The sequence below is a fragment of the Crocodylus porosus genome, unplaced genomic scaffold (assembly GCF_001723895.1).
Source record: "Crocodylus porosus isolate Cpor-Errol unplaced genomic scaffold, CroPor_comp1, whole genome shotgun sequence".
Taxonomy (NCBI): Eukaryota; Metazoa; Chordata; order Crocodylia; family Crocodylidae; genus Crocodylus; species Crocodylus porosus.
Window position 1 is genome coordinate 119,304,152 of NW_017728906.1, and position 8,768 is coordinate 119,312,919.

At 42.6% G+C, this 8,768-nt stretch overlaps 1 long non-coding RNA gene across 1 annotated transcript in view; it reads left to right on the plus strand.

Annotated features, from left to right (window-relative positions):
- Positions 1 to 3,302: 3,302 nt before the first annotated feature.
- Positions 3,303 to 8,768, plus strand: part of LOC109306419 — a 36,416-nt gene continuing 30,950 nt past the window's right edge. Inside the window, exon 1 of the long non-coding RNA XR_002099987.1 lies at positions 3,303 to 3,395. This is a non-coding gene — a long non-coding RNA (uncharacterized LOC109306419). The remainder of the gene's footprint in view (positions 3,396 to 8,768) is intronic.

Genomic DNA, 8,768 nt, shown 5'->3' on the forward strand with positions numbered 1-8,768 from the left:
CAAGGTCAGACTGTGCTGATATGCTGCAGGTGGGGAAGCCCCAGTCTCTGCACAAGAAAACGGAGGTGAAGAATTGGTTAAAGAGGTCTGCCTTCTCCTCTGGCACAACCACCAGATTGCCCAGAGAATCTTGCAGGGGCCCCACATTTCCCAGTGCTTTCTTCATTCTCCCTATATTTGAAAAAGGACTTATTATTATCTTTGATCTTGGAAGCTAGTCCTAGCTCTATGTCTGCCTTAGCTGTCCTGACAGTCCCCCCTACAGGCCCGAGCAGAGGAGGTATACTCCTCTTTGGAGATAGCACCCCCCTTCCACCGGGTGTACACCGCCTTTTTGGCAATCAGGCATTCCCGGACACCCTTGGTGAGTCAGGGGGGCCTTTGGGCACTTTTTCCCCCCTTGATTCTTGTTGGGATGGTCATCCCTTGGGCCCTGAGTATCGTCTCCTTAAAGAATGACCACTCATCTTGGGCATTGAGCTTCCCTGCTCTCAAGAACCCCATCACCTCTCCCATTAATCTCAACTCATTGAAGTTGGCCCTCTTGAAGTCTAGGGCTAACACCTTGCTGCAGGCCCTTGACACCCTGTGATGGATGGTGAATTGCAGCAAGCAGTGATCACTATCACCCAGGTAGTCAAGAACCTGGAGGCCCCTTATGAGGTCATTGCCTGTGGCCACGACGAGGTCCAACAGGACATTTCCTGTGGTGGGACTGTGCACCTCCTGGATTAAATGGAGGTTCTGTATCTTGGCCAGGAACCTCCTGGAACAGCCTGACCTGGCTGACTGTTCCTCCCAGCAGATGTCCGGGTCATTTAAATCACCCATGACAACTACATCCCTTGCCTTAAGTGCCTCTGCAAGCTGGCCCAGAAATTCCCAGTCCAGCTAATCCCCTTGGTTGGGGGGGTCTGTAGTAGACCCCCACCGTTTGATCCCTCCCCCCACAGCCCCCTTGTATCTTAACCCAGAGCACTTCAGCTTGCCCCTCCTCTGACCCCATTCTGCTGGCAGAGGATGTGTAGTTCTCCTTGACATAGAGTGCCACACCCCCACCTTTCCTTCCTTCTCTATCCCACCTGTAAAGCCTTTAGCACTTAATGCTAACTGCCCAGTCGTGGCATGAATCCCACCATGTTTCTGTAAGCCCTATTATATCTGAGTTTGAACTGGCTATTCTGAGGGCGAGTTCCTCCTGTTTGTTCCCCATGCTATGAGCATTGGTATATAGGCATTTAAGGCCTTGCCTATCTGCATGTGCCACCCCCCAATTTGGGAGACTGTCTGGACCCCTGTTTCTTACCTGGGCACTCCTTGGATTTGTCACCTGTCTTGCTCAGGTGGTGTCTCCTCATCTTCCATTCTCCCCTGAACTGTGGGGGATCTCAATCTCCCCTCCTCCCCCAAACACAGTATGATAAAAAAGATTAGAAGAAACTTACCTGCCTGCATGTGGCTGGGATAGCTGCGGTCCTGGCTGTGAGTGCAGAGTAGCTAAGTGTGCCCACCCCTCCACCCCACTGCAGCAGTCCATGCACAGCCTAAGGCTGCTCCTGCTGCTGCCCTCCATTTGAGGGGGCTGAACCCTGTTATCCCACCCCCTTCTTCTGCCAGCTGGAGCCAGAAGCACTCATTGGTGTGTGGCAGGGCCTGTACAGCTCTGTCCACAGGTTCCCCCCAAAATGTGGGGCACAGGGCAGTTGCTCTGATTTGTTCCCCCAGGGACAGCCCCAAGCTTGTCTATGCGCAGCCTAAAAGTAAAGCAAGACTGATGAACTTCAGAGCTAGACAGAGAAGTAAAATAGTTCTTGCCCACCCCAGCCAGGCTACCCTTTAGGACACTTACCCCTCCAGGCCCTTTTGCTTGCCCATCCCATTCAATTTGCCCTTTGAGGGACCTACCTATCTAAGCTATCCTCTAGGGCTAATCCTCAAGATGATGACATCTATCTATTGTCAAGATGATGGTATCTACCTTTGGACTCTGTGACTCTCTCCCTATATTGGGTCCCTGGCCTTGCCTCCTTGTGTTCTACTATCAGGGAACCTGGGATATATATAACGAGGGTTATATGAAAGTATATACAAAATATAACAGGTAACACAATCATGAATTTAGGGCTTGTATATACTAGAATTTTATAATGAGTTAGCTAAACTGTCAACAAATAACATCACCTAAAAAAACTCTGGCATTTACTAACCTGTCCCCATGCAGGGTTCTACCTAGCTAAAGCATAAACATCTGTTGAGTGTTCAGATTAGCATTTTCAGATATGTTATCTAATTGGAGGTTCCATATTTCTGTGAGTCCAACATGCAAGTTTACCCCCATTCAGCAAGGAAAAAATGCCCCTTATCTTGTGCTAGAGTACTAGAACAAGAGGGCTGCTACAGGTATGATTCCAGCTCTGAGCAGGGTGCTAGGTTACAGCTGTAGCCACAAAAGGTGCCTGTCTCTGTTCCTTCCACCTTCCCCACCCCCCACCCCAACACACACCTCTGTCCCCATTGCAGCCTGAAGGAATAGAAATATATTAGTGGTATTTCATTTTAATCATGGAAAACTGTGGATTGGGGGTGGGATATTTAAAAAATGCGATTTTTTTTGTCAGACAAAACTAGAATCCTAGTTATAATACCTTCAAAACTGACCCGTAAGAGCTAATTTTTGGTAAGATCTTTGGGTCTGGATTCTCTGTTTCTGTTATGACTATGTAAAAAGCTTTGTAACATAGATCCCTGAATCTTCCTTATGATCTCATTTAAACTAGAAGCAGCCAGTTTTAAAGGTAAAACTCTTGTGAGAGCAGGATCAGGCTCCTTGATATAAAAATAAAGCTCAAAAGCAGACTCATCAAGATAATACAGTTCTTATCTGTATCAAAAGAAGTCTCAATGGCTGCTAGCTAATAAAGCAGTGATGCAGTCAAGTCATCATAATCATAAAGTATTTTTCAGTAAATAACTGTATGTGAAGAATTGTGTTTAATGACGTGTAAATTAATGGATGGGATAAAAGATGAATGTATCTGATAAATACCTAAATTGCCTGACAAGTTTAGTTACACTTGGTCTGTTAAGACTCACTGTGGAAATGTGTTTTGCTCTTGTGGGTGATGAAGATCATAGTGTGCCTCTTCAGAGCCAATTAAATAGCAGCTTTTAAAAGTTCACTACAGCCCTATTTGTATCATTGATTCTCTAAGGATTAGAGGATAACATATTTTTGGCAGCAAGTTTGTTCTTATGCAGAATTTCTGAAGGTTAATTATTGCTGAAAATAGCAATGATGACATTATTCAGTCTGGGCTTGATTCTGACAAACTTACTACTACTGAGTGACATGCTGAAAACAGCCCATATTACTATCCATTGACTCATAAAGTAAGGTAAGGCGTTTTACTTTAGATATAAGACAAAATGGAGTCCTCTATCATCAGTATACCTCAGAACTTTTGCTATTTTGTTTTTATGCTTTGATCACTCATTTAATAAGGACATTTTCCATTGAAGCTTCTGCCAAGACGCTTACAGCAGTCAGTCAGATGAAACACTGTGAAGCACTAAGGATGCTAGAAACCTAGATAAAACATACTCAAGTTGATTCCCTATCTCTCTTATCAGAGGAAGGATTTTCAGCTATATAGAAGGAAATGTTCTGAAGCACATTGTGCTGAATGCTTTTGAGATGCTGGAAACTTATTCTGAGCCTTTTTACAAAAAAGTACATGTCAAATAAGCTAGGGTGAGGCCACAATTGGTTATTGTATTGCTATTAACACACAATCAGACTTAAGTAGAAGTGAAAAGGGCACAGACAGTTTTGGATGAAAATGGGGAAGATTAAGTGCTGCAAAATTGAAGAGGGAATTGTTGCAAGAATTTGGTTTGCTAAAACCTTCGACTTAGCATTCAGTGACCGACTCCTGTAGATCAATGGAAGTGACTAGAGTTGCTGATGCCAAAGATATTTCATAGTATTACAAATGTAGCCCTTCTACCAAATATTGTTTGTAGCAGTAAGGTCTAGGTTCAAAAAGGGTTCTTTCTTACAAACAAGGCAAAGCAAATCAAAGCAACTCCATACCAAAAAAACCCCCACTCTAACTAGCAGTTTGCAGCCCCACACAGAATTTGGGGGATCAACAAATTCTTTCCCTAAGTCAGTGGTTCTTAACCTTTTTAGATTCAAGTTTCTCAATAGGCTTGAGGCACTCCTCCCTAGACTCAAAGCACCCCACAGACAATGCCAGCTCTTAATTTTTATTTCTATTTTGGCTGCATAAAAATAGTAGAGCAAATATTTTGTTGTAAATAGTTTAGAAAGACCACAGTAGGTCAGAATATTTTTAACACTATGGATTGCTATTTGAAATCTCTAGGTTTATCTTTTGAATCATGTTTGCACACCAAGCAATGCTAACGTTATATGACAGCCTGTCACACCTTGGAAGGATCTCAATGGTTAAGCATCCTGGTTAAAAATCACTACCTTAAATGACCTTTGAAGGCAATACTTTACCACTTGTAAGCAGTGACTGTGTGTAGGATAAGGCAAACTGTTTTAGGGCAAAAGAGAACAGAGCATTGGTTTGAGAAATCACAGCACCCATATATAGAGGATAGTAGTTTGTTAACTCAGTTTCCCATAGACTGATACAAATATCCAGTAGCCAAATTTCCTTTTGCCTTTCCCCTTCCTCATTTGCTAAATGGTTTGGTGTCACTGAGTCTCTGGGTCCTGAGATGTCGCATTTCTTTCTCTAGCTTAGGGGCAGACAAAGCCTGACCTGTGGGCCAGATCCAGCTGGCAGTGGACTTCATTTTCCAGCAGCCCCTGCCCATATGACTGGGCAAGTTTCCATGAAGACCCCAGCAGCAGCTGTGCTGTGATAGCACAGGGCCAGAGTTTCTATGGAGAGAAATGGGTGGGGGCTGTGCTGCAGGTGGGAGCAGGGCAGGCTCAGCTGTCACTGCCTGTGCATGGCAGGCAGTGGTGGCAGTGGCACTAGCACTGTTGGGAGGGGTGGCTACGGAGGGTTACAGGGAATATTGGAGTGGCTATAGTCTCCCCAAGTTCTCCCTAGCAGTGCCCCAGCTGCCAGGGCTCACAGCAGGGTGGGGCGCTGCTCCTAAACTGGGCTGTGATCTTACAGTTGTGATAGCATGGTCCAGAACCAGGGCAGAGCCATGATCTGCACCCTGCATGTGTTACTTTAAATTGCCAATTGATCAAATTAAGAATGAGACCTTATAAAAGGGGATAAGGCAAAATGCTGTGTTTACTGATTACATGAAGCAGATACATAAACTTGGACACATGTTATACAAACAGACATACACAAGCATACATACAAAAAGATATACACAAGCATACATACAACAAGACAGAGACAAACAGACAAAACCACTCCAGTAAGATGTTATAGTTATCAGCAGAAGTTACTCAATGTTAGCACTGGATGGCTGGTCCAGGCTCATTGAGGGTGATGGGAGCCGTGATAAACAGATGTACCTGTCCTCCAGGAGGTTGCATGGAGTGGATTCCCTATCTTGGCTTGCCTGCATCTCACTTTTATAGGGATTTTGTCTTTGTTCAGCATTGGGGTTTTTTTCCGTGTTCAGTTTTTCTTTAGAGGTTGTTTCTTCTGGTTATCTCAACTCGAGGTCATTGCAGTAAAGTTGGTATCTCCAAGTTGGTATCTCAGTCTTGAAGCATTGTGTAGTCGGTATCTCTGCCTTGAAGCATTGTAGTTCAAATGGCAGAATATGCAAAATTCCTTCTTCTCACTATCTTCTTTGTACCTGATCACAGATGAGTTCTTTCAGCCATCCATTAATTAGCCTAATTAGTTTACTGTCTGTTAACTCATATATTGGCACCTTGTTGCTTACACAATCAGTTAAATCTTCTTCTGTTTTCATGTAAATAGTTACCATTCTTTCACCATTCACTGTCTCACACAGACACTCACATACACAGGTCATAAAAAGTTCATTTACTCATGTCAAGCAGGGAACAAGCACAAAATAGAGTTTTAGTTGTTCATAAAATCATAGAGGTTTATCAATTCGATACTATTATTATTTAAGCATGATAACTAATATGCAAAAATTCATACTATATATGCACTGGGCAGGGCTGTGCAGGCAGTGCATTATGGCTATGTCCCAGCTCTAGACCACACTGTCATTGCTGCAAGGAGCTAAGGCAAAGCTGTGATCTGCTGCCTGCATGTCCCTGCCTGGGGACTGCCTCTGGCCCTGGAACCACGCTGTCACCACCGCAAGATCCCAGACGGACTCTGGAGAAGCTTTGCGCCCTGCCATGCTCCCTGTCAGTGATGCTGGGGCTGATCTCCATAGGAGTTGGCCCCAGTCCAGCTGCTGGCCAGATCCACCATTTTGTCCACCCCTACTTTAGCCTCTTAGACAAGAGAGCAGAGTGCTACTTTAGTCTAAGTGCAAACATTAATGGGCACTGGGGGAAGGTTAGATTACATTAAACATGTTTCCATAATATAGCTTAGTTCACCCCCATTGCAGACCTTACACTTAGACCCAATCTCAGTAAATGGAAACCAGTCTCAACCTGTAACAGAAATTCCGTGCATATCAGAACCGATCTAAAAATGGTGGAACCCAGTCTAAGATAAACTTGGATAGATGCATATGCAAGCTTAATTGATCTAGGTTAAACCAGTGCACAGAACTTCAATACAGTTCCCTGTGCAGTCCCAGGGTGAGAAAACCTAGCCACCGACCCAGCCCTAAGGGTACACTTTTTCTACCCATTCCCCTGCTACCAGGTTACCTGCCCCCAGCCCCTCACCAATCCCACCCACAGACCAGATGGCACAAACCCCCCATCCTGCAGGCCACTCCAGGTGCCGGTTTTATCAGTGTTCACTGCTTCCCCCACAACCCCCCCCACACAGTGCCTGACACCGTATCCTCCTGTAAATCCCCAATCACCCCCTAGCCCTACTTCCCCTAATCCTCATGGTTCATTCCTGCCCCCATCTATCCTGTGGATTGTGCCTCCCCCAATCTCATTACATGATTGCTCCTCTGAGCAGTAAACAAAGTCTTCTTGCCCTCTATTAATTATATATATATATATATATACACATATATATATGTATTTATCTCAATTCAAGACATCTCTAATGAAAATCAGTTATATGTTGCAAGTCATTAGTTTAATAGATGTTTAAAAGATATCATTGAACATCTGGCAGCCCTGTCAAATCCAGCTGTAGGAAAGTAAGATATATTTGCCTACAGTCATTGTTTTCTGCCACATGGAGCTTTTGGAATGTCTGCTGAGGAAACAGCCCCTTTGCCTCCTTTTCCACAATTGTTCACTCTAAATAACAGCTTGTGAGACAAAAGCTATAGGAGTCAGTGAAAACATAATGTGCAGGACAGTTTAATACTGATTCTGGACTTGTCTGTTTTTTTATCTCTTATCTTTCTAGGGATCTCAATACACTCTCCTTGTAGCAAATGCTTCCTTGCACCTGCCAAAAGGTATCCAAAACTACTTTGAACATTGTACTACTAATCCAGCTGGCCCACAGATTCCTGCCCAGGAAGCCTCATCAACAGGAAACCTGGTTGTCACCGATAATATATATATAGAGATAGATAGATAGATATATCAGCAAGTTTTAATTTAAAAAAGTAACCTAAATTGCACATGTTTCCATGATTAAAATGAAATACTGCTATAAATATATATCTATATATTAATGGCACTTTATTTTAATCATGGAAAAATGTGGATTTTAGGTTACTTTTTTAAATCCAAATATTGGCAATAATTTTCTTTTTTAAACCAGAGACATCTTACAAAGAATTTCATTTTTGTTTGTTTTGCTTTCTTAAATACTTGCTCGTAATGAATCTTATGTTTTTTTCTTGTAATGTGTAGTTAATATACTCCAAGTAATTTTAAACTGAGTATATGTTTTTGCAAGCTCTCCATGATCAAAGAGTGTTGCTAACTTCTGTGGTGGTTCATTGCTGTCAGCCAGTAGTGAAATGTATAGAGAGACATATGAGAGCTGTTTGTTCTAGCAAACATTTCTGGTGTTGTCTGGAATGGCAATAGTTTGGAAAATATGGGTGTTAATGCAGTGCATTTAATTTTATTAAAGCAATTCCAGCATCTATCCTTTCATACAAACCACTCTATTAGTGATTTTGGCAAAAAATGTATTTAAAACCTTCTGGCCAATGAAAAAATAACTAGAAAATACTCTAGTTTGAGAGCATGGGGGTAGAAAAACTTTGAAAATTATTTCAATATGTACAAACAAAAATTCTGCTAATGCAGGATTAAAAAATACATAAGCAAATTAGTTGCACCCATTTGTAATAGTGTTCTGTGAGATGAGAGACAGACTCATGATAAAGGGACCAAAACCTGTAACAGAGGCTAAGTTTTGCTGCATTTAGCACCACATACTATGTCTGCCAGCTAAAAAGAATGCACACAAACAACAATAAAAATGAATGTATGATTAAACTAATCAAGCTTAACAATCGCAATATATAATTGCTAAATGTTTTAAGACAAACACTTAAAATACCCTCTGCCATAAGAATGTTTGTGTTAATCAAGCTATCTTGTTGAAACCCTAATTCACACATGTACTCTTAGTTTCATAGTTTTATAGTTTGTAGGGTCAGAATGGACCTGAGCAGATCATCAAGTCTGACCCCCTGCCATGGCAGGAAAGAGTACTGGGGTCAAA